This window comes from Mobula birostris, chromosome 28, assembly GCF_030028105.1.
Source record: "Mobula birostris isolate sMobBir1 chromosome 28, sMobBir1.hap1, whole genome shotgun sequence".
In the NCBI taxonomy this organism is placed as follows: Eukaryota; Metazoa; Chordata; class Chondrichthyes; order Myliobatiformes; family Myliobatidae; genus Mobula; species Mobula birostris.
In genome coordinates this window covers 33,130,399-33,156,982 of record NC_092397.1, presented here as the reverse complement: position 1 = coordinate 33,156,982, position 26,584 = coordinate 33,130,399, and the positions used below count along the sequence as shown (strand labels likewise).

At 45.6% G+C, this 26,584-nt stretch overlaps 1 protein-coding gene and 2 non-coding genes across 3 annotated transcripts in view; all 3 read right to left on the bottom strand.

Annotated features, from left to right (window-relative positions):
- The window catches only part of LOC140189114 (uncharacterized), a 1,124,305-nt gene that overhangs the window by 734,210 nt on the left and 363,511 nt on the right, over window positions 1-26,584 (bottom strand). The gene's annotated exons all lie outside the window — the stretch shown is intronic.
- Window positions 13,271-13,352, bottom strand: trnas-aga (transfer RNA serine (anticodon AGA)). The gene has a single exon. It is a non-coding gene; the product is annotated as a tRNA-Ser (tRNA).
- Window positions 14,488-14,559, bottom strand: trnaa-ugc (transfer RNA alanine (anticodon UGC)). Its single transcript has one exon. It is a non-coding gene; the product is annotated as a tRNA-Ala (tRNA).

Sequence of the window (26,584 nt, the reverse complement as noted above, 5' to 3'; positions counted from 1 at the left end):
CCATAGTCCTCTGTTTTTCTAAACTTCATGTATCCATCCAAGAGTCTCTTAACAGACAGTATCGTTTCCGCCTCCACTACCGCTACCGGCAGCCCATTCCACGCACTCACCGATCTCTGCGTAAAACACATTCGCCTGACATCTCCTCTATACCTGCTTCCAAGCACCTTAAATCTAAAACCTCTCGTGCTAGCCATTTCAGGCCCAGGAAAATGTCTCTGGCTATCCACACGATCAATACCTGTCATTACTCTGTACACCTCTATCAGGTCACCTGTCATGTAATTCATATGTAATTTGTTGCAGTATGTAAAACGGAGCTGGCTTCTCTGCCTTGCCCTCTAAAGTCATGTGCAGGTGATCTGAGAGGTCCCGACCCTGGATGCAATTCACACAGATGTAGATCCGTGGCAGAATCTGGCACTCCCAAGACTCCAATATCCAGTAGGAAGAACACAGAATGCTCAATTGAACTACGCAATATTCACGGAAAATTAACAGAAACTTACTCAGAGCCAGAGCCTATTCCGATCCGAAGGCTCTTTTGAGCTAAAGTCTGACATTTTCTCAAATGATGAATTCCTCTTTGGATAACAATGCTGACTTTACAATAATATATCATCTGTCTCAAAATATCCCGAAAGCTTGTCCTAAATAATAAACTCCACATCGCATCAACCACTGAAGCTAGGCTAGTCCCAGTATCTGGTGGAAGGATCGCCACCAATTCCTGCACAATCCCTTCAGTTAATACTTTCAGAACCCAGCAGTATAGTCGATCCGCTCCATATAACTTTTTTCCCCTTACGCTTTTCAAATATCGAGCATCTTCTCCTTAATAATGCAAACTACCCTCACATCTGAATCCCCCTGACACTACTCCATTTCTGGCATTAAGCAAAAACTATGAAGACTGACGCAAAATACTGATTTAGTTCGTCTGCTGTTTCTTTATGCCCCATCACTACCTCTCCAGGTTCATTTTCCAACAGTCCGATAATCTACTCTTGTCGCTCCGTCTTACCGTTAATACCATATTATACCATCATATTTGACTACCAAGATGAACCACCTCACATTTATTTGAGTTGAACTCCATCTGCCACTTCTCAGCCCAGTTTTGCATCCTATCAATGTCACGCTGTAACCTCTGCCAGCCCTCCATATTATATACCACACCCAATCTTTGTGCCGTCAGCAAATTTACTAATTCATCCCACCACTTCTTCATTAAGGTCATTCAGAAAAATCACGAAGAGAAGGGGTCTCATAACAGATCCCAGAGGCACAGAGGTGGTCACCGACCTCCATGCAGAAATTGACCCATGTACAACCAATCATTGCCTTCTGTGAGCAAGCCAATTTTCGATTCACAAAGCAAGGTCCACTTGCATCCCATGCCCCCTTACTGCCTCAATAAACATTGTATGGGGTACCTTCTCAAATGCCTTGCTGAAATCCATATACACTGCATCTACGGCTCTACCTTCATCAGTGTGTTTCGTCACTACCTCACGTTTTATAATTGTAATTAAATTACAAGAAATGCGGCCAAACTTCCCAGTTACATCAGAAAAACATCAGAGAATGAGACATAGGAAGAGTAGCGCATCCGGCCGTCGAGCTTGCACTGCCATTCAATAATGTCATGGCTTATCTCGCCATGGAGTCTTCTTCACCTGCCTGCCTTTCACCCATAACGCTTAATTCTCCAAACATGCAAAAATCTGTCCAACGCTTGTTAAATATATTTACTTAGATAGCCTCCATTGCTTCTAATGGCAGAGAATTCCACAGATTCAAGAACGTCAGGGAAACGCAGTTCTTCTGCTTCTCCGTCATAAATCTACTCCCCCTAATCTTGCGGCTCCTTTTCCTAGTCCTAGTCTCACTTGCCAGTGGAAACCACTTTCCCGCCTAGATCGTAACTATCCCTTTTATAATTTTATATGTTTCCATAAGATCTCCTCTCCTGATTTCCAGCGACTACAGTTCCAGGCAACTCAATCTCTCCTCATTGTCTAAAAGCTCATAGAAACATAGAAAATAGGTGCAGGAGTAGGACATTCTGCCCTTCGCCTAGACGGCCATTCAGTATGATCATGGCTGATCATCCAACTCAGAACCCTTTACCTGCCTTCTCTCCATACCCCGTGATCCCTTTATCCACAAGGGCCATATCTAACTCTCTCTTAAATATAACCAATGAACTGGCCTCAACTGTTTCCTGTGGCAGAGAATTCCACAGATTCACAACTCTCTGTATGAAGAAGTTTTTCTCATCTCGGTCCTAAAAGGCTTCCCCTTTATGCTTAAACTGTGGCCCCTCGTTCTGGACTTCCCCAACAATCGTCCTGCATCTAGCTTGTCCAAACCCTTTAGGATTTTATACGTTTCAATCAGAACCCCCCTCAATCTTCTAAATTCCAGCGAGTATAGGACTAGTCGATCCAGTCTTTCATCATATGAAAGTCCTGCCATCCCAGGAATTAACCTGGTGAACCTTCTTTGTACTCCTTCTATGGCAGGAATCCTCAGATTAGGGGACCAAAACTGCACACAGTATTCCAGTACTTACCATGGCTTTGTACAACTGCAGTAGTACCTCCCTGCTCCTGTACTGGAATCCTCTTACTACGAATGCCAGCATACCATTCGCCTATTTCAACGCCTGCTGTACCTGCATGCCCACTTTCAATGACACTCAGGTCCGTTTTCCTACTCTGCCGCCATTCAGACAATAATCTGTTTTCCTGTTTTTGCCACCAACGTCGATAACCTCACATTTATCCACATTAAATTGAACCGGCCATGAATTTGCTCACTCACCTAACCTATCCAAGTCACCCTGCATCCTCTTAGCATCCTCCTCACAGCTAACACTGCCGCCCAGCTTCGTGTCATCCGCAAATTTGGAGATGCTGCATTTAATTCTCTCATCTAAGTCATTAATATATATTGTAAACAGCTGGGGTCCCAGCACTGAGCATTGCGGTACCCCACTAGTCACTGCCTGCCATTCTGAAAAGGTCTCGTTTATTCCCACTCTTTGCTTCTTGTCTGCCAACCAATTCTCTATCCACATCAATACCTTACCCTCAATACCGTGTGCTTTAAGTTTGCACACTAAACTCCTGTGTGGGACCTTGTCAAAAGCCTTTTGAAAATCCAAATATACCATATCCACTGGTTCTCCCCTATCCACTCGACTAGTTACATTCTCAAAAAATTCTATGAGATTCGTCAGACATCATTTTTCATTCACAAATCCATGCGGACTTTTTCCGACGATTCACCGCTTTCCAAATGTGCTGTTATCATATCTTTGATAACTGTCTGTAGCATTTTCCCCACCACCGATGTTAGCCTAACCGGTCTATAATTCCCCGATTTCTCTCTCCCATCTTTTGTAAAATGCGGGGTTACATTAGCCACCCTCCAATCCTCAGAAGCTAGTCCAGAATCTAAAGCGTTTTGAAAAATGATCACTAATGCAACCACTATCTCTTGGGCGACTTCCTTAAGCAGTCTGGGATGCAGACCATCTGGCCCTAGGGATTTATCTGCCTTTAATCTCTTCAATTTACCTAACACCACTTCCCTACTAACATGTATTTCCCTCAGTTCCTCCACCTCACCAGACCCTCGGTCCCCTACTATTTCCGGAAGATTAATTATGTCCTCCTTAGTGAAGACAGAACCAAAGTAGTTTTTCAATTGGCCTGCCATATCCTTGTTCCCCATGATCAATTTATCTGTTTCTGACTGTAAGGGACCTACATTTGTTTTAATCAATCTTTTTTCTTTTCACATATCTACAAAAGCTTTTACATTCAGCTTTTATGTTCCCTGCCAGTTTTCTCTGATTTTGTTTTCCTTTCCTAATTAAGCCCTTTGCCCTCCTCTGCTGCGCAATTTGCTTTCCCACTCAATTTTGTGTCATCAGCAAACTTGGATACATTACACTGGGTGCCCTTTTGCAGATTATTAAAGTATTTCATGAAGAGTCACCGGTCCAGCACCGAACCCTGCGGCTCACCATTCACCACTGATCGCTAAACAGAGTAACACGCATGTATCTGCTTTCTATTAATTCACCAATCCTCCATCCATGTGAATACATCACCCCAATTCTATGCATCCTTATCTTATGGACACGTCTTTTTATAGCTGTCGCAATAGGGAGCGTTGGGGATGGACTCAAATGCAAGACACAGACATTGAAGTACAAGGAACAGGACTTGACTAGAGTAAGGACGTGACAGGATACAGAACAGGAGCAGTAATGCAGACTTGCGCTAGGACATGGACAAGACAGGAAACGTGGACAAGGTAATATGCACTAGGAGCTCAGAGCCAGAGACTGGACAACGACCCAGAACCTGGATTTTGCATCGAGCTCGGGCCCCAGAGCCAGGTAAAGACATGACATGACTTCAGGACAGGACGTGGCTGAGGTCGAGAGTCTTGAGTCTGAGGCTCGAGGCTGGGGGCTTTAGGCTTGTGGCTGGGGTCTTGAGTCCTGAGGCTTGAGGCTGGGGGCATTAGGCTTGAGGCTGGGGTCTTGAGTCTTGAGGGTTGAGGTTGGGGTCTTGAGTCTTGAGGGTTGAGGCTGGGGTCTTGAGGCTTGAGGGTTGAGGCTGGTGTCTTGAGGCTTGAGGCTTGAGGCTGGGGTCTTGAGTCTTGATCCTTGAGCTGGGGTCTTGAGTCTTGAGGCCTGAGGCTGGGGACTTGAGGTTTGAGGCTGGGGACTTGAGGCTTGAGGCTTGGAGAATGGCTGGGGTCTTGGATTTGAGCTGGGAGACTGGCTGCGGTCTTGGATTTGAGCTGGGAGACTGGCTGGGATCTTGGATTTGAGCTGGGAGACTGGCTGTGGTCTTGGTTTTGAGCTGGGAGACTGGCTGGGGTCTTGGGCATGAGTTGGGAGACTGGCTGAGGTCTTGGTCTTGAGCTGGGAGCCTGGCTGGGGTCTTGATCTTGAACTGGGAGATTCGCTGGTGTCTTGGTCTTGAGGTTGGAGACTGCGAACTGTACATCAACATAGAGCCGGGACTTATTCTTCGACAAGCCGGGACTCATCTTTAACAAGACACCAATATGAGACAGGACAGTACATAGACATAGAGCCGGGACTTATACTTAGACAAGCGGGGACTCCACTTCTCCACACCAAGGTGGGACAGGATCATTCACGGGGTAACAGCAGAACGGCCGGAATACCCAACAGAGGCAAAGACAAGAGAAGACAAGACAGGTCCCCCCGCAGGGCAACGGCACCGCACGGAGGCGAGGACAAGAAAAGGTAAACACCAAAGCGAAACAGAAAGTTCCATGTATGATCCGTGGTAGCTCCAAATCTCAGTTTAGCCGGCAATCTAAGCTGGCTAAGGAAACAGCCGGACCCAACCTAGCTCGCAGTGGCTGGCAGCCACGCAGCTGGCCCGGGAAACAGCCGAATCCATATCGCAAAGACAGCTCCGACTACCGACAGCAAGGCGGCATTAAGCGATGGTTCTCCAACGCGGTCTAAATATGGCAAGTGGCCACACTAGCCTTCCACCAGCAAGTTCCTCCCAGGGGATCTTGACAAGACAAGCCAGCCGCCCACACTTAGCCCCAAGGCTACTTATATTCCAAGCCTCAAGATGGGAATCAGGTACCTATGATTAACTCAATCAAAACAAGGAAAAGCTGGAAGACCCGGAGTCCTGAGTCCACGTACCGGAACGTGAACCGGAATACGGACCTCACGGACCACACCGTGACAATAGAAGTTTATCAAACGTCTTCTGGAAATCTAAGTAAATAACGTCCATCTCTTCTGCTCCAGCAGCCGCATCCCTTATGTCGTTAAAGATTTCCAGTAAGTTTGTTAAACTCAATCTACCTTTGCTGAACCCATGCTGCATCTGCCTGATGGATCTGTTTTTTTTTTCAGATGCCTCGCTATTTCCTCTTTACTGATAGTTTCAAGCATTTTTCCAACTACAGATGTTAAACTAACTGGTCAATAGTTACCTGTCTTTTACCTACATCCGTTTCTCAACAGTGGCGTGACGTTCGCCATTTTTCAATCTGCCGGGACATACCCAGAGTGCAGAGAATCTTGGTAATTTATCCACAAAATCTCTGCAATAACTTCTGCCATTTTTTTCAGTAACATGGTGTGCATCCAAATAGGACCTGGAAAGAGACTTGTCTATCTTGAGGACCACAAGTTTGCTCAGCACTACCTCTTCAGTGATAGTTATTGTATTGAGGTCCTCATATCGGATCACAGCCATAGCATGTCCTTTGGCGTATCAGACGTGTATTCCACTATGAAGACCGACACAGAACAATCATTCAAAGCCTCGGCCATTTTTTATGACCGTATATCACTTCGCCATTCTCGTCCTCGAAGGGACCTAAGTTCACTTTCGCCACAATTTCCACCTCATATAAATATAAAATCAACTTTTACTATTTTTATATGCAATGAAATTTTAATTTGATAACCTATCTTTCCTTTATTTATTGTTCGCTTATTGATTCTTTGTTGATTTTATTTTTTATTCACAATCTTTCCGTATATCACAACTCATGGCCCCAGCCCGGGAACAGCCACTCTCTACGCGCTCACTCGCGATTCCGAACTCAGTCGTTGTTACACTCCGCCTCTTTCTCCCAGCTACCATCTCCGAAGTCAGTGCCGATCTCCGATCCTGTCTGTAGAGCCGCTCCCGGAGCGCTGCGCTACTGCTGGAAGGAGGACACTGGTAGCGCCCTTGTCCCGCGCCCAGGAGCTCTCCATTTCCGGCTGCTGTAAAACCGCTCCCGGGGACGTGTTCTGCTGTCCTCTGTCAATCAGGTCAAGGGACGGAAGGACGCTGCGCATGCTCTCATGTTTGAATGACGTCGTAGAGTGAAACTTCGCCATTCCTTCCCTCAGTTCACTTTCTGAGAGTCTGTTCGGAGGGACCGAGTCTGGGAGAGGGACGGGGTGGATTTAAACCGGGCAATAAATACGTTGCCCACTTGGCATCGTTCTTTCCAAAGTGTCTCAGCTGTTCTTCTCGCTGCCTTCTACAGTCACGCCGACACACTGACAGAATCGGCATGTGTCCGAAAGGTGCGAGCTTATATCTCAGCAACAGACCATGTTTAATGTTTCGAAGTGACAGAATCGGTCACCGAGTGTCACGCCAAACGGCGCTCAATTGCAGTCTCGTGGATGGATTAATTGAGAAAAACGTGCTGAACACAACTTTCTCGGTATACTCTCCCGTCCAGGACTATCTGCCGTCTGGGTTGTTTCATATTCTAAACAACCACTCCAACCCCGTTTTGTTTTATTCAAAAATTCTCCTGTATTTCCAGTTTTCATTTCCAGCTGGAAAACGGTTTGCACGTCAGGGAATCGATCCCTAGTCTACCGATTGATTGGAGGGGAGATTAACCAGCACACTAGTGAGGAGTAAACGAGGGTGTGGAATCTGTCATAACGATTGCAACCAGGAAAATCTGCAGATGCTAGAAATCAAAGTAATACAGACAAAATGCTGGAGGAACTCAGCAGTCCACGAAGCATCAATGGAAAAGAGTAAACCGTCGACGTTTCTGTCTGAGATCCTTCATCAGGGCGTTCATACGGGTGTCAGGGTACAGGAGAGTTCACAGACTCAATTTGATGTCTGTTTATTGAGTGCAGAGGTGGCGCCTTTCACCCCTCCCCACCTCACTGTGTGACTGGAGGGTCTTAGGATTCCTTAGCGATTCAGTCGCTTACTTTGCCCAAGGAACGGATCCCATCAGCGTCTAAATGCGTGTTCTTTCCGTTGTTTGAAACATTTATAATCAGGGTTTGTTTTCCCTTTCGCTGATGCGTGAGGCAGGGAACCATTTCTAGCTCCTACTCTCGGAAGAGTCGATTCTCCCTGCAGTCCGAATCCAGAGTGTTTTGTTTCTCCGGTCTGTCGGAACCTCGCGACACCCACTGGTCGGAACTGGTACTGCAACAGAGTGAGGAATGATCCTCCAGAAAACAGCTCGGAAACTGATATTCGAATTATAGGTTCATAGAGTAAAAGAGATGGTTCACTACTCCAACCTCCACTCGATCATGAGCCGATTGCAGTATAACGGTGAGCATAGAGGCTTCCCAACCAGTAGATCTGAGTTCTATTGTTGGCAATTTAAAAATCTACAATTTTAGACTCTAAAATAACCTCTTTCAGAACTATGTACACGGAACTCGTGGGGCTAAGTAGACCACTCACACTAATCTATGGGCAATTTACTGTGAGTCTAAGCGTTTTATTAATTATCATCACCTAGTAGATCAGAGATTGAATTCTCATCCTTCATCTGGGTTGAACTCCGACTGAATGATCGAGGACCCCAAATTAAATGAAAAACACACATAATAACATTTATCTATGATACAATTATGAAATTACAGCCAGGTATATCTGATAAAATTAAAATTGAATGGGAAAGGGAACTTCAACTTTGCCTACCTCTAGCGAAATGGGATTTTTTTTCAATTAGTCAGTACTTCTTCTACATCTGCTAAACATACATTAATACAATTTAAATTAGTGCATTGAGCACATTTGTCTAAAGCTAAATCAGCCCGTTTTTATTCCCATATAAACCCTATTTGTGACAGATGTCACTCTGAATTGGCTTCTTCAACTCATATGTTTTGGTCCTGTCCTCTTTTCAAAAAATATTGGAAAGATGTTTTTTGTTATTATCTCAGCATTTCTGTGTTTTGATTTACAACCTCATCCCATTACGGCAATTTTTGGATTGCCAATGGTAGAACATAGATTTTTATCCTCTTCAGCCTGTCGGGTGATTGCATTTGTTACTTTAATGGCCAGAAGATCTATTTTATTGAACTGGAAGGAGACCAATCCTCATACTACATTCCAATGGTTTTCCCAAACTATATTATGTTTACACTTAGAGAAAAAAAATAGAAGTGATATTTTTGATCCTTTGGTTAAATTTGAGAAACTTGGAAACCATTTATTCAACATTTTCATATGATGTAATTTGACCTTCCCTAATGCTTCCTATTAACTTAAAATATACGAATAGCGGAGCGGAGTTGACGACATTACTGAACGTGTTCGATTTACGATATTGGTCTAGCCCTGTTTTGTTCGGTTTGCTTTTTGGGGGTTTAATATTTAGTTCTTTTTTTCTTTCTTGTTTGGGGTTTTTCTTTGTATTTTTTGCCTTTTATTTCTTTTATTCTTTTTGATTAATTACATCATGAGTTTGCAGGTCTATTATACCTGTGTTATCTGAAATCTTTTCTGTACATGTTTATCAAAAATAAGATTATTCCAATCTCTTTGTATCAACATTGTTATTTTGTTTATAACTTTGGAAAAAAATAATAAAAAAAGAGTTTTAAAATAGAAGAAAGAAAAAGTGGACCCCAAATTAAATGAAAAAAAAAGAAAAACAATATTAGTCCCGGCAAGGCCGTTAGTTCCAAGGACTCCGCTCCAGGAAACGCACTTTCTGGTCAAATCGAACAGACAGATTCCTGAGCAAAGACACCCCGCATCCCGGATATTCTCTCCTTTCCCCTCTTCCATCGCGCAGAAAGCACAAAATCCTGAAAAAAAGTATCACAGACTCATGGATAGTTTCAGTCCCGCTGTTTTGTCTACTGAATCGTTTCTTAGTACGATAAGGTGCACATTTGACCTCACAATCCACCTCGTTATGTTGCTGCCCCTTATTATTTACCTGCGCTGTGCTTTCTCTGTCGCTGTTACACTTTATTCTGCACTCTGTTGTTGCTTTACCTTGTGCGATCTTAAGGCACTGCGCAATAATTTCAACTCCACGGACAGTATGAACGAGAAGGTTTTCTCTGTATCTCGGTACATGTGTCTAAAATATAAAAGTTTAAATTCCCATCGCGGCTGCAGTAGGGAGACCCGGCCTCCGTTCAGCGCAGCGTTTCCCAGCTGCCAATGAAACACAACAGAAACAAATCTGCCGGATCATTGGCCGCCAGCCTGTCGGTTAACAGCCGGACGCGCTCACCGATGCGCCGCACAGACAAGTTTTGTGGAAAGTAGGAATAAATGGTTCAATTCTGCGTTGTAGAACGTGACCAACAATCGCTGCTGGGCGGGACCCGGTTTTTCACAGTCTTCATGACTGGTTTGCATCAGAGAGTCAAACAGAAAATGTTGGAAATACACAGTTGTCAGGTCTCGAAGCTGCGCGAGGAAATCCCAATGGATTCCGGGTGCATTGCGAAACAATTCGGCCACGACTACACACTCCCACTGATTACCCTTCTGGCATTTAACCAAACGGAAGAATGCTGCGCCTGCCCGTTCACCTCCTCCCTCACAACATTCAGGACCCCAAACAGTCCTTCCAGGTGAGGAAACACTTCAGCTGTGAGTTTGCCTGGGCCAATCTACTGTATCGAGTGCTTCCAATACGGCCTCATCTACAATTGCGAGACGCAAGATGGATTGGAGAAACACACATCAAAGTTGCTGGTGAACGCAGCAGGCCAAGCAGCATCTGTAAGAAGAGGCGCAGTCGACGTTTCAGGCCGAGACCCTTCGTCAGGACTAGTCTCCTGGCCTGCTGCGTTCACCAGTAACTTTGATGTGTGTTGCTTGAATTTCCAGCATCTGCAGAATTCCTGTTGTTTATGGATTGGAGAACCATTTTGTCGAGCAACTTTGCTCCGTCCGCAACAAGCAGGATTTACCTATAGTCAATCATTTTAATTCCACTCCCATTCCCATTCTGACATGTTGGTCCATGGATTGCTCTGCTGCCACGATGAAGCCACGCTCGGGTTGGAGGAGCAACACTTCATATTCCGTCTGGCGAGCCCTCAAACTGAGATTATGAGCATCGATTTCTCTAACACAGTAAATTTCTCCATTCTACTCACTGTTTTACTTTTCATTTCGGGATTTCTCTTGCGTCTTCACCTTTCCTCGACTGACTACTGCCTCCCTCCAGTCAACCCGCCTCTCCAATCTGATTTCTGCTTTTCAGCCCTTTTCCTTTTCCACTAATCACCACCCAGCCTCTCATTTATTTCCCTTTCTCCAACATTTCTACCTTCCATCCTCACCTGGCTCCACCTATCACCTCCCAGTTTTCAATACTGCCCTTTGCCCAACATATCTACCTCTTGTTCTCACCTGGCTCCACCTATCACCTCCCAGTTTTCAATCTCCCCTTTCTCCAACATATCTACACTCTTTCCTCAAATGGCTTCACATATCACCTCCCATTTTTCAATAATCCCCTTTCCCGATCATATCCAGTTTCCTTCCTCAGCTGGCTTCACCTATCACTTTGTAGCGTGAACTCCTTCTCCTCCCTCACTTTCTTATTCTGGCTTCTTCCTACTTCCTGTCCAGTACTTATGAAGGAACGCGATTTTTTATTCCTCTCCACAGATGCTGACTGACCTGCTGAGAGCGTCCAGTGTTTTGTGTGTGTTACTCTGATTCTTGTGCCAAAAAATACCCATCTTCGACCATCGCCCACCTGATCTATAACTCTTTTTTCCCCTCCTTTCATTACCATAGTCTGCTGTACTGGACAATTCCCGCTGTTTTGATGTTTATGCAACATAGAAACAAGTGTCCCGATGATAACAGTCACAGTCACTCACTTGGTCTCACCAGATCCGCGGCTTTTCTTCTGCCTGATCACGCTCGCCCATCTTGTCTGAAACTGAAAAGTACCTTATTTTCTCTCTTTCCCAGTGATGAAGAATGGAGCTCCGCCTGAAACATTAAATTTTTTTCCCTTTGTACTAATGTGACCGACCCGTGAACTTCGCAGAGGAGCAGCAAGTCGCCGCTTTATTTAACTTGCACGTTGATGTGAAGAAGAAGCGAAACGTCCCGGCTCCTGGGTTCACAAAACAACCCGGAGAATCGCTCTGAGATCTGTGAGGCAGTACCAGCCACTGGCCACGAGAGGGCACCGAGGGTCTGGGTCCTGTGTCCTGTGTAGCGGCGCAGAACACTTCAGAGTTCAAAGTCAATTCATTATCAGATATGCTACCATTAGATGCATTTTCTCGAGAGGATTCACAGTAAGTGCACAGAAACAGAATACGATCAATGAAAGAGTGCACACAAGACGGACAATCAATGCAGAAAACATAACAGACTGTGAAAATACAAAAACGTAAAATAATAATCAAATAAAGTTATATTTGATAATATTAATTATCAAATTATAATAAATTATATAAAGTTGTAGGAGCAGCAACCCTCCTTAATTATATAAAGTTATAGGAGCAGCAACCCTCCATGGAAAACATCCCCATGATCTGAGCAGACTAGATGTGAAGAAGGAGACGTGGAACGCTTGGCTCAGTGTTGGAGACCTCTTCCCAGAAACAGAGGGATTCGTTGTGGCATTACAGGGCCAGGTGGTTAACACAAAAATGTTATAAATGCATAATAAAGGCCTAATAAAATAAAGCTTATCGAGCATGAACAGGGTATACATAGTCCCAATGGTAATATCAACATCTAGTACCTCAAAGTCACTAGACAATAGCATTAAACATTTTGGCCACTAAAGCAATATTTCTGTAAATCTCCTGAAAGCCACTATACTATACACCACTAGAATGGTCCGAAGTCCGTAGCTATTGAGGAATGAGTGTGCTTCAGCACACCCGTACTTCAGGCCAGCTTGAGCTGAGAAAGTAATAATAATAACAACAAAGCAAAAATGTTTCTAGCATGAAATGTCGAGTTTGAAAGTGAGTTGTGGAAACAGTCAGTGCTGGTGTGACTGAAGTCGAGTGAGTTTATCCCTCTAGTTCAAGTGGCGATAACATAAATTTAAACATGAAATACATTGGTGCCCTGTAAGAGTTTCTGTTGGTTTGATCGTCCATGTACAATATATTAAGTTTATGCCAACATGAATGTAAGCAAGACAGGTCGTGGTAGTGTTCAGTTTTCTATATGTGGATTTTTTTTTAAATGAATGTATTAGGAACAGCACGGAGCGCACAAAACGGACACAAAAGGCCACTGGATCACTAGCGTCCCTGGATAAGCTGGAACCACCAGCACTTCGGATAAAAGCCGAACAGCGGCTGACTAATTGCATCGTACAGCCCACCTGAATAAAAGCAGAACACATGGGCACTTCTTGGTTTTGGAGGCGGCGAAAAAAGTTGGGTGTTTCGACTGGTTTTTTACAATCTGTATCCGTGGGAGGGATCAGGGAGTCAAAACCGATATAAACACGTAGTCGGCAGGATTCGAACCTGCGCGGGGAAACCCCAATGAATTTCTAGTCCATCGCCTTAACCACTCGGCCACGACTACAAGTTCTTCACAGCTGGATTCAAATCCCGGAGTCAGATAAACAGAGTTGATCCTCAACTAAAAGCCGGAATTGCTGGAAATATTCAGCAGATCTGTTAGCGGCTGTGAAGAGAGAAACCGAATTCACGTTCAGCTCAATGACCTTTCACCAGGAAATCAGTCACTGAATTGGATGGAATCTCTGTCAGAGCAGAGCAGGATCGGGAGATGTAGAATCCTTGTGGGTGTATTAAGAAGCTGCTCGGGTAAGAAGACCCTGATGGGAGTTTCTTTATAAGCTTTCGAGTTGTAGCCATGGATGTGGTCTACAATATACAGCGGGAGATTCTCTTTGCCTGCTGACTGTTATTTAGGTTATAAACACAGGAGATTCTGCAGATGCTGCAAATCCAGAACACAGAATGCCGGGGCAAATCACCAGGTCTGACAGCATCGCTGAGGAGGAGGAAACAGTCCATATTTCGTGCGCAGATGCCCGTTGTGTTCCTGCTGCATTTTGTGGATGCTACGTCGGTCAGTCTCGACGTGACCAGCAGCGACCGCAGTCTGAGGTGAACCGGAGAACACACCCGCACTCCGGGATTAATTTGTCCAATCCCGAGTCTCGTTCACCTTCTCATCCGTCCATATGATCCAATGAAGGACAGAATTCCGTCAGTTTTCAATAGTCCGCAAATCACTGGGTCTGAATGTGAAAGTGAGCTGCTGTCAGCAGTTCTCTCTCCCCTCTGTAGAGTCCTGCCGTCGGATGCCTTGCGATTCTCGTACCAGACAGTTTAGCAAGTGGTTAGAGCTCTCTCAATGACGCCCCTGTGAAATAAACACAGATTGAAGAGGGGTTGGGGAAGACTCACTGAAGCCAGGAAGTGGACACACCGGTGCGCTTTCTTGCGTTAATAGGGCGGGTTTGGTGGTCCACTCTCTCTCTGTTGAGGAGCCGTTTATTTGCGGTAATGAGCGGTCAGCCTGCACCTTCCAAATGAATCATCTCTTTGGTCTTGTCCACGTTCAGACTCAAAGCATCATTCTACCTCCTTTATGTGTGCCGCTGTATCGCGGTACCGTCATTGTGCCGACTGCAAACCTGATGATTCGGTTTGAGCTTTGCAATGTTCAAAATTCCAGCTCACTAGCGTGGAGATGCCGGGGATCGAACCCGGGACCTCATACACGCAAAGCATGCGCTCTTCCACTGAGCTACATCCCCACTTAAAATACAGAAGTGTTCAGGTCCAAACCTTCCTGCATATCACAACTGAGCAGTGCAACACGGATAATGGCTGATGGCCACAGTCATTCGGCCCCGAGGCTGCTCCACCATCCAGTGCGATCATACTTCATCCTTGTTCAGTTCTCTTCCTGAGCATCATGATAATTTTTGTGGAAAAGAACCAATTAGACTCCAGCAGAATGATCACGGAAAAAAAGCATGTGCCACGCTCTGAAGCATAGTTTGAATGGTCTCCTCGTTAAAAAAGATGGACGCCTCACAATCTCCCTCGTCACGACGCTCCACCTTATTACTTTCCCGCACTGTGATTTCTCTGTGGCTGTTACACTTTATTCTGCATTTAATTAATGATGAACCTTGTTCTCAGACAATGCTCTGTGTCATGATATGATGTCTATGAAAGCAACTCACATAAAAAATGCTGGTGAACGCAGCAAGCCAGGCAGCACCCATAGGGAGAGGTACAGTCGACGTTTCGGGCCGAGACCCTTCGTCAGGACCAACTGAAAGCAGAGATAGTAAGAGTTTGATGTCTATGAAAATTATAAAAGAGAAGCTTTTTGTCACATATTGTATCTGGCAAAAATAAAACCATTTAAGTCCCCACTGCACTCTGTACGGCAGCAGAAAGGGAGCATCCCCCCATTCCACCCCCACCCACTATCCCAGCAGACAATCAAATGCACAGTAACTGCTGCTGCATCACCAGACACCCTGGCTGGGCTCGAACGACCAACCTGTCGGTTAACAGCCGAACGCGCTCACCGATTGCGCCACCAAGACAGGGAGTGAAAAAGGATTAAATGATCTATTTCTTCGTTGGACGATGTTGACTAGTAGTCGATGCTAGGACACCGATTTTCACAATCTGCGTGAATGAATGATTTCCATCAGAGAGTCGAGGACACCATAAAAAGAAAACGTGAGGAACAAATATTTGTCCGATTTAGAAGCTTCGCGGGAAACTCCCAATAAGTTCATATCGCATCTGCAAGCGACTCGGCCACGATTACACACTCCTTACAACTGCGGCGGCCAGGCACAAGGGCATTTTACATGGAAAGTGGTCACTGTGTCCCGGAACGTATGGGGAGTGTATCGATCCTGGGGTCGGAGAAAACAGGACAATTACCGAAGTAAAATCTGAAACTGCCGGAAATATTCCGCAGCTCAGACAGCGTCTGCGGAGGGAGAAACAGAGTTCACGTTTCAGGTCGATGACCTTTCACCCTGAGCTCTGGGCGCGGTGTTGGGGGAGAGAATCTCAATCAGTCTCTGCCGGGTGGCCTGAGCTCGGCGAAGTTCTCGGTTTCACTCTCTCCTCCTTTCTAACTCGTTGAACCATACTCCTTAAATCGAGCGTAAGACCGGCCTTTGCTTAAAGTTTAAAGTATAGCAGAGGTGGATGATGGAAAAATTTTAGCGAACATGGGACTCTGTCACTGAGGGTTACACTGAATGGCGCTGAGATACAGAGTCGCTGAGGGGATATCTGAAGAAGCTGAAAACCGATCGCGAGATTCTCCCTTCCCGGGGTCACTGCAGACCGGCCTGTTCCACATCCCCGATGAACCGATCATTTTAACATCAAACTCCGACTTAACCTCCTTAACACTTTTCTTTTTGTTTTGAAAATTTCGTTTGAAATCACATTTAATATGGAAACAGCAAAACTAATTCCTCGTCGGGGAATGAAACCATCATTTTGCATGACGGGCGGGTATACTAACCAGTGACGAGAAACCAGCGCGAAAGTAAACCTGTCCGTCAGATGTCCGAACACACGAGATTTCACGGGGTCAAACCGATATTTGTTCGGCGATTACGAAACCGGTACTTTTCAGACATTTTACATTTCTCCCTTTGCGACCGGAGAGGACTCGGGAATCCTTTCCGATTCAGCTACTTCTTTGTCGAGCACTGGCCAGAGGACACGCTCCGGTTTGTGCCTGACTGTGCGTTGGGATGAAGAGCATTCCCCAACAGGATTTATTGTCTGAGTAATCGATGCAGGGAACGGTTTGGAAAATCGAGAGAGAGCGAGAGAGAAGGGGGGGGGGGGGAGGGAGGGAGAGAGAGAGAGAGAGAGAGAGAGAGAGAGAGAGAGAGAGAGACGGAGAGAGAAAGAGAGACGGACAGAGAGAGATATAGAGAGAGACAGAGAGAAAGAGAGAATAGAAAGAGAGAGGGAGAGAGAGAGAGAGACAGAGAGAGAGAGAGAGAGAGAGAAGCTCCTCTGCAAGGTCTTCTCATCTTTTTCTCCAGTCCTGATGAAGGGTCTCGGCCGGAAACGTTGAGTGTACTCTTTTCCATAGATGCCGCCTGGCCTTTTAAGTTCCTCCAGCATTTTGTTTATTTTCTCTCTTTTCCAGTTGGGACGAACGGGCATCCACCGGAAACATCAAATCTCTTCTTTCTGCAAATGTTGCCTATCCACTGCGTGTTTCCAGCATTTTTTTTATATGCAAGACACGGGTTTATTCTGCTGAGAATAGATGGCATTAAGATACCTCAATCTGTTAATCTTTCCAACCAAACAGAAACCTCCGCAAAAATTTAAAAGGATAACATATAGACGTACATTTCAGCCGAAAGCCAGTGGATTTCCTTGCATCTACCAATTATGGGATGCCGTCGTGTTTTAAAGCGCACTGACAGAAAATTATTGTTGGCAGCATTTGAGATAGCAGAGGATGGTTTCGATCCATCGACCTCTGGGTCATGGGCCCAGCACGCTTCCGCTGCGCCACTCTGCTCTGGGAAAAAAAACAGCATTGCTCTCCCATGAATGATGTGCAATCTCTTGCGTTTGTTTGTGTATGCGCGCGTATCATTGTGTGTGTGTTTGCGTTTGTGTGTGTTGGTATGGGTGTGTGTTTTTGCGTATCTGTATATGTCTGGGTCTATATTTCAGTCTGTGTCTGTGACTGTGTCTGTCTATGTTTGAGTCGGTGCCTGTATCTGTCTTTGTCTTGTCTTCTCTATGTCTGTACATGTCTGGGTTTGTGTCTGTATGTCTGTGTCTGTATAATGTCTGCATCTCTGTCTCTGTCTTTTTCTGTCTATGTCTGTGTCAGTGCCTGTATATATTTAGGTCTTGTCTGTGTCTGTACATGTCTGGGTCTCCCTCTGTGTCTGTCCATATTGCATCAATTCCATCTTTCGCCCTTATTTCTACCCACTTACTTCACTTTCTGTCGTTAATTCTGTCTCCACTTTCGTTTCTTTCTTCCTTACTTTCTGGACCACCCAGTTATTCTGTTCGTGTCGTTTATGCTTTTATCACACCTTGCACCTTGTTCCCGATATTTGCCAGTGAATGTGTTTTTTTCTTAATTAATTGTTAACATATACAATTCATCCTTCTTGTGGGGCTTCTTATAAATAACGCCATTCTGAGCCACACTCGGGAATCACTACGTTCAATCCCGAGGTCCCATTAACGTTCCAATCCTGTCCTGATCATTGAATGAATGTTGGAATTCCAAGCTGAACCAGAAGTTGACCTCGTCTCCCTGTGAACGGAACTCGCGGATTTAGATGCTCACTTGGTTTCCGCATCGCAAGCACGTACCTCAAACCATCCCTTCATCAGGATTTAGTTAGACTATAAGACTATAAGACATAGGAGCAGAAATCGGTCATTCAGCTCATCAAGTCTGCTCCGCCATTCCATCCCGGCTGATCCCGGATCCCACTCAACCCCATACACTTGCCTCCACCGCAGTCTGCGGCTGAGCGTTCCACAGATTTGTTACTCTCTGACTAAAACAAAATCCTCCTCACCTCAGTCTAAAAGGTCGCCCCTCAAATTTGCGGCTGTGCCCTCTAGTTCTGGACACCCCCACCATAGGAAACATCCTCTCCACGTCCACATAATCTTGGTTCTTCCACATTCAGTATGTTTCAATGAGAGTTGTAGTTGTTGCTGTAATGTTCAGAACACCACGGCCGAGCTTTCGTCCCTTCCTTAAAAGTGGGGGTGTTTTTAGAATTTCCCTACCGATGACTGATATACAGCAAGGAACCATTCTTACCTACCGGACGTGTTACAGGGTTATCGTGGCGCCTCAACGACGGCAATGAAAGGCCAACGATAGTGCAGGAAATTTCTTCATCTGGGATTTTCCGCTCAGATTTCAAACTTCACAAACAACTATGTGGAAATTCGGGGTTTGAGCCCTGGAGTTCACACATGCGCTCCTCCACTGAGCCAGGTCACCACTGTCACATGAACGATGATCTCTTCTGTCTGAGACTCTGATCACAAAGATTGGGCGTTGAAAGATAGAAAATAGAAGCCGGAGTAGGCTATTCTACTTTTCGAGCCAATTCCGCTATTCATTTCGATCCTGGTCGCTCACCTAACCTCAGTTTCTCTTTCCGATCACCAGGCACGCCCTTTGATCCCTTTTGCATATGAAAATATGTCTGACCTCTCCTCGATTTATTCTCATTGTGGAGACCTGCGTCAGGGAGAAAAGGAGACGTGACTGTCTGACGGTCCCACACCACTGACCTGCAAAATTTAAGGAGTTTCAGGGAAAAAGAAAAAATAGGCTTTTAAAAAAATATATTAATCAGAGTATTAGTTTAAAAGGCCAACGTGAAGGCGGAAGAAGCAAATATTTCACCAAACACAAGACTGCACATTTGTCCTGAATACAAACAGAACATTTTTGGAAATTCGCATCCACGCCAAATTAAAGAGAAAATGTTTAAATCGGAAATCACTTGTCACATTCTTCAGACTGGAACGGATTGATCATGACTACCCAAATAAACATTGTTCCCTGCAGTCTGGAATGCCGTCAACCGTGTCGTGAGGATGTCAAGTTGTGGGTTTATTTATCTTGCACGATGATGTGAACGAAACATCCGGACTCCTGGGTCGGAAAATGACACAAAGAGACTAAGTGAGGTCAATAAATCAGCCACTTCCCACTTGGGGTTCTGGGTCTAGTGTTATAGCCACCTGCCACCAGAAGGCAGAGAGGAGCTGAGTCTTGTGTTATAACCAGTGGCCACCAGAGGGCACAGAGGAGCTGGGTTTTGTGTTTTAGCCACCTGCCAGCAGAGGGCAGAGAGGAGCTGGTGCCCGATGGAACCGCCGCAACACGTATTGGTTGCAGGGCAAACGTTTGATATACTGGTGCCAAATGAGAGTTTGTATTGGTTTCATATTCCATGTTCTGTCCATTTATTTCGTGGCAAACTGCATGCAAAGAAAGGCAAGTGGTGATAGTATTCTATTTTATAAATGTGGTTATCGCTTTTAATGAATACAACACACATAGACAACAAAAGCTGCAGTATTTCCAGAGACTATGAGTGGCCTCGACCACTGATGTTCCGGTAACGCGCAAGGCTTTGATCGATTGCGCCACGGAGACATCCTGAAATAAATTGGAATAAATCGGCTCTTCCTGGGTTTAGATACGGTGACCAGATACTGGTTTTTGCACCCGTTCTTTTACAATCCGTGTCGGTGAGGCGGATCAGAGAGTCACGAAGAATATAAAACAAAAAATGAAGCGGAAGGTAATTGTCAGGATTCAAAACTATGCAGAGACAACATAATCGATTTGTCATCCATCGCCTTAACCACTCGGCCACAATTACTATGTTCACATGTGACAGGGTCAGACAAACAGAAATGATCCTGAACAAAACGCAGAAACTGCTGGAAATACTCAGCATCTGTGAAAGGAGAAACAGAGTCCACATTTTGCTCAGTGACCTTTCACCCTGAAATCCATGGGGCATTTGGTCGGAGAAAAACTCTATTACAGCGGGATATGTTTTCATTATATCGCGATGACAAACCCAGAGATCCCCATGTTGGCCTCAGCAGTTGGGACAAAGGTGTTTGCCGTTTCCCAGCTATCCTGGAGAAGGCGGAGCCGGGCCCTATTCCTGTCACACGGATCTACGTGTGCTGAGGGAGCCCCCAATGGGCTCTCAATGACAGGGCGCCAGGACACTGAAGCAGAGCGCAGGGACTGACTGCAATGGTGACGTCTGCAGGGTAGCAGGGGCCGCCGTCCCGGACTTGTTCCACTCTCTTCCTACTTTCTCCCATCAGGTGCATTAGCACCACCTACTGTAATGGAGTATGAGGTACGCTTGATGGGGATCAGATGCGACATCACAAATCTATTTTAACTAAAACGTTCACCAGGGCCCTACACGACTTAACCGTCCCGGCCAGAGGTACCAGTATATCCTGCAAATTTTGCACCCCGGCTCGACCCAACAAATGCCTAAACAGCTTCCAACTTTCCAAAGAATATCTGTGGCACATCATGATGACATGTTCCACCGTCTCTGGGATATTACAAAAAAAAATCCCACGGCCAATTCCCATACTACCCAACAAGTACCAAAGAGGAGTGTAAACCAGTATGTCCAACCATTAGTCTCATAAACCACACACCTTCCCTCCTATTCCTTCCCAAAAGGTGCATCGTTTGGACTGATGGAAACAAACTATAATACCACCTCCCTCTGCAACTCCTATCCCACAATTTCTGCTATTTCCCAATCTAGTGCAACATTTGGCTTCATGCCTTCCCGTATGAACTAGAATATCTGCCTCGGACTTAGTAAGTGTGTGCTTGCTGTAACATCTGCCCTTTCATTACCCGACACACACACAAGTACAACTACGTAAGAGAAAATGTGTGCAAGTACGTAAGTATGCAAGTACGGAGAATGGGAGGTGACCTGATAGAGGTGTATAAGATGATGCGGGGCATTGACGTCAGGGGTAAGTTTTCACATAGAGAGTGGTGGGTGCCTGGGATGCACTGCCGGCGGCGGTGGTAGAGGCAGATCCAATAGAGTCTTTTAAGAGCCTCTTATAGGTACACGGGGCTCAGAAATATAGAGGGCTATGCGCTAGGGAAATTCTAGGCAGTTTCCAGAGTAAGTTACATGGTCGGCACAACGTTGTGAGCCGGAGGTCCTGTAATGAGCTGTAAATTTCTGTGTTCTGTGTTCTGTCTTCTTCCCACACACATCAGAACATATAGATCAGAATACACTTCCATCAACAGATCAGCTATTGTCCCCTTGAAGACTTCGATTCGAAACTCTGCAGTACCGAGGCAGTGTCTGGGCAGATCACAACTCTGTTTCACTTAACTTGTTCAACCCATTGCAGACTAATGATAATGGTCATGAGTTCTGCTGTATAGACAGGCAACGTTTACCCACCTGTCCACTTTGGAAGGACAAACTCCAAGGCAGAGTTCAAAGTAAATGGCAGGATACTTGGTAGTGTGGAGGAGCAGAAGGATCTCGGGGTACATGTCCACAGAACCCTGAAAGTTGCCTCACAGGTGGATAGGGTAGTTAAGAAAGCTTATGGGGTGTTAGCTTTCATAAGTCGAGGGATAGAGTTTAAGAGTCGCGATGTAATGATGCAGCTCTATAAAACTCTGGTTAGGCCACACTTGGAGTACTGTGTCCATTTCTGGTCGCCTCACTATAGGAAGGATGTGGAAGCATTGGAAAGGGTACAGAGGAGATTTACCAGGATGCTGCCTGGTTTAGAAAGTGTGCATTATGATCAGAGATTAAGGGAGCTAGGGCTTTACTCTTTGGAGAGAAGGAGGATGAGAGGAGACATGATAGAGAGTAAAAATTAATAAGAGGAACAGATAGAGTGGATATCCAGTGCCTCTTCCCCAGGGCACCATTGCTCAATACAAGAGGACATGGCTTTAAGGCAAGGGGTGGGAAGTTCAAGGGGGATATTAGAGGAAGATTGTTTACTCAGAGAGTGGTTGGTGCGTGGAATGCACTGCCTGAGTCAGTGGTGGAGGCAGATACACTAGTGAAGTTTAAGAGACTACTAGACAGGTATATGGAGGAATCTAAGGTGGGGGCTTATATGGGAGGCAGGGTTTGAGGGTCGGCACAACATTGTGGGCCGAAGGGCCTGTACTGCGCTGTACTATTCTATGTTCTATGTTCTATGTTCAACATTAAACCAGGGGATAAATAACACACCTGGTTACCAACTGGATTTTCAGAGCAATCTAAAGATAGGCAAAAAGGAAATAATACTGATGCCGTAAATAACCCGATACCCTCTCACCCCAACAAGAGTTTGTTTATCCTCTGGAAATCTCAAATGTATTCCCACATCTGGAAATGTCCATGATGGAACTCCAGGCCAGGCCAGTTGTCCACAAATCCCCAAGACCGTACTCCCACACTTACTCTCTAAGTGTCTACAGAAAGCATTTATCAGCTCTGCCGGTATATCCCCAACAACCCATTAAAACAGAATTAGTCAGACGTGACGTCCTCATTCTATTAAGCAAGTCCAGTTTGCAAGGCTCATTGTTTATTTCTCCCGGCAGGTCAAGAGACATCTCGCCTTGTTTAACCTCCAATGCATCTCTAGCTGTGGTCCGGAACGCTCCATTACAGATTCACAGTGCAGTGGTTTGTAGAACATCCAACCTATATAAAACAGAATGAGCTGCCTCTCTATAAATTAAACAACCTGTATTAAAGGACAATAAATTGTCAATAGAACACCCTGGAAGAGCCACAGTCAAATCCAGCCACACTGTGCATAAAGTTAATGACCTGTTTACATTTATCCTCCAAACACTTTGTATTTGCTCTCCACATCAGCCAAAGCCCGTTATAGTTAAACACAGGAACACTAGACAGCAAACACTCATACACAGTAAAGTGAATACAATCCGCACTATGTTTCCAAGTAAACACACACATTTTGATTTGGACACAGAAAATTTAAAACCCAGCCCAGAGACTATTCCTCCATTACTGTTAACACTGCGTATACAGACCGTAGCACATAGGCGGCATTTCCCACAGACCCCATCATCTGCACATAAAGCCAGACCAAGCCCAGGCCCAACACCACCAAATATCCTTAATCCTCAGATTAAACAATATTGAGCTAATAACACCATCCTGAGTGTGAGGCGTCTGCAAATTCTGATGGCATTTCTTCACAACCCACCACCACTCCGAATGACAGGCCGAAATAAAACAATATGCAGTTGTAAAACTTGCCACCAATGCCAAGCTTACTGAGTTTAATATAAAAAAAACCTCCCTCCTTGATTTTTCAATGTGCAAAAACTGCTGATACTTTACTGTAAAAAGCTTTCAGAATATCGTTTCCCAGTGGTACCAGGGCGTCTTAGATCTCCTTTATTGAAACGCAAATTAGTAGGGACGAAATAATTCTCTCGTCTCTAAAACAAAGAATGGACAGCACAGCAGCCCTTTTCCAGTCTCCTGGAAACATCCCTAACTTCCAGATCTTCTTATAAAATTCAAAGAACCTCTTTCAGGCTGCCTCGGGCAGATGGAGTATATGATAGCTTCCCATATCATATCCTGGGTTGTCTGACTTGACCTATTGACAACAAATGTCAATTAATCCAACTTAAAGTCATCATCCAAGGCACTCTCAAACGCCACGATTCTCATAGATCTTCCCATTGTTCATCAAAATATGCTCTTGTTTCTTAACATACTCATCCCCTATATAGACTAGTCTACCACAAACCGCCGAAAGGTCTCGGCCCGAAACGTCGACGGTACTCCTTTCCATAGATGCTGCCTGGCCTGCTGAGTTCCTCAGGCATTTTGTGTGTGTTGTTCGTCTAGACTAGGTATCTTTGTAAACAGGTTTCACATTAATTCTTCCTTTTCTTTGTCCGTTGCCGCCAAGTTTTCATTCCCCATTAATACTTGCTATATCTTCTGACACCATTCATTTTATTTAGCATTCTTCACACCCCTGGCAGACCAGATTCCCTCCCAATTGATCAGCAAATGCCCTCAAGCCGCCCTTTTGTCATTCCTAATAACTCTGCTTGCTATCGTTCTATCCTTCTGAAAATTCAGCAAAGCTTCTTGCGGGACTCCCCGTTACGAAACACCGAAAGCCCCTCTCCGGTCTCTCTCTCCATTCCCGCGCCCCGGCCCGTTGCCAAGGGAACGAGTCTCGCGATCAGCGCGCGTTCTCTGTGACGTCACCATTAAACTACTCGTTAATCGTTGTGTATCACGTGACGGTTAGGCGCCAGCCTCGGGGGGGGCGGGGCGCAGAATAAATTGTCAGTCAGAGCAGCCAATGGGAATCCTCCAAATATTACAAATAAATCATGAAACAGGCTCGACTGGGGCGGGGTGGGGTTTTCGCGGTGGGGAAGCCAGATCTCTATACCGGGCCTACGGAAAGGAAAATAACAAATACTTAAAAAGGGAAGTAACGAACGAGATATAAAACTTAACAGACATATTAAATTGTCTGCAGGACTGTCGGTGGGAGGTAAGAAATAGACGCCGATTTGGATCGAACCCTCACCAGGACAATGTTAATGCCGAGATATGTAATACTGTATTATTTGATTTATTGCTGAAAAGTTTAATTACTTCGGGAAAGAACAGAAAGTCTTGTGGGTGGTGTGGCAGTTAATGATTGAAAATAAAGAGAAATTAGATTAACGAAGAGGTTTCAGACGAACATGATTGCACTGTAATCTGTGAACTGGTGCTCTGGTCCCCATCCCCCCGCCAGTCCCAGGGAGCAGCAATGAACCTCCCTGACAGTGTAGAGCAGATTCGGCAGGATGTTGTCTGGCATGTGGCCTTTCTGTGAAGAGGTGAAACTAGATGGCTTGGCTTTGTTTTCCTCAGAAAGGTGGAGAAGCTGAGCTGCTGAGAGTGGCAGCAGACAACTGAAGTTCACAAGAGTGAGTCAAGTGTTGTGTGGCCAGTCATCACTGCAGCCACTGCAGCAGCCCGTTAGTTGCAGCCAGAGCCTCAGTTCAGTGGACAGACGAGTGAACCTCGCAGAGCAGCCAGCTGAACCGGCCCATCCCTTGCTCCGGCCTCAACACGCTGACCTGGCACTTAGACCGATCACTCGGGTGTTTTCTACCTCGCAGGCCTGGGCCCAGGCCCCGCCACCTCTACTCTGCATTGCGGCCGCTTGTCTCTGCTCAGTTCTGTCACATCCAATCACCTCCAAGTCTGCTCCAGGACATTGTCCCACTCTCCGGCCCGGGCCCTGTCGCCTCGATTCGGTCCGAATGCGCCACGCACAACCGCCCTGCATCTTCAAAACTGCAGTTCACACCGCAGAAATTCCAGTTCGTATAGGCGGCTGAAAAGCTCAACTCCGAATGGCAAGCAACAGCCTATTGATTGCAGTGATCGTCTACCTGAAAATGTGAGATTAATAAAGTAGTTCGTGGTTTTGTTTGATACCGATAAGTCATCGCCGTGCTTCACCAGCGCCATCATAAACCGGAGTGCCCCTCCCTGGCGCCAGGGTCAGGGACGTCTCGGAGCAGCTACAGAAAACTCTCAAGGGAGTCAGTGTTTATTCAGCCGGAGGTGGTAGTTCACGTCGGTACCAATGGACAGGTAGAAAGCAGATGATGCCCAGTACTGTGAATATAGAGAGTTAGGGAAGAAGTTAAAGAGCAGGACCTGAAGCGTTGTAATCTCCGGGTACTCCCGGTACCGTGTGGTAGTGGGGGTAGGAACAGAAAGTTAGAGCAGATGAATGTGTGACCGAGGTGCTGGTGCAGGGGCAGGTTTCAGGACTCTAGATCATAGATTCATAGCGCCATTGAAAAGTATAGCAGAGAAACAGGTCATTCGGTCCATCTAGTCTGTGCCAAATCATTTAAACTGTCCACTCCCATCGAACTATACTGGGAACATATCCCTCTATACCCTACCATCCGTGTACCTATCCAAAACTTCTCCTAAATGTTGACATCAAATTTGCATGCATCACGTGTTGGCAGCTCGTTCCAAAACCCCCATCTGAGTGATAAATTTTCCCTTTGTGTTCTGATTAAACTTTATCACCAACCAACCTTAACCCATGATCTCCAGTTGGAGTCCCACCCAGCCTCCGAGGGAAAAGTCTGCTTGCATTTACCCTATCATCGGGACTTCTCCTGGTGTGGGGATGACTTGTACACGT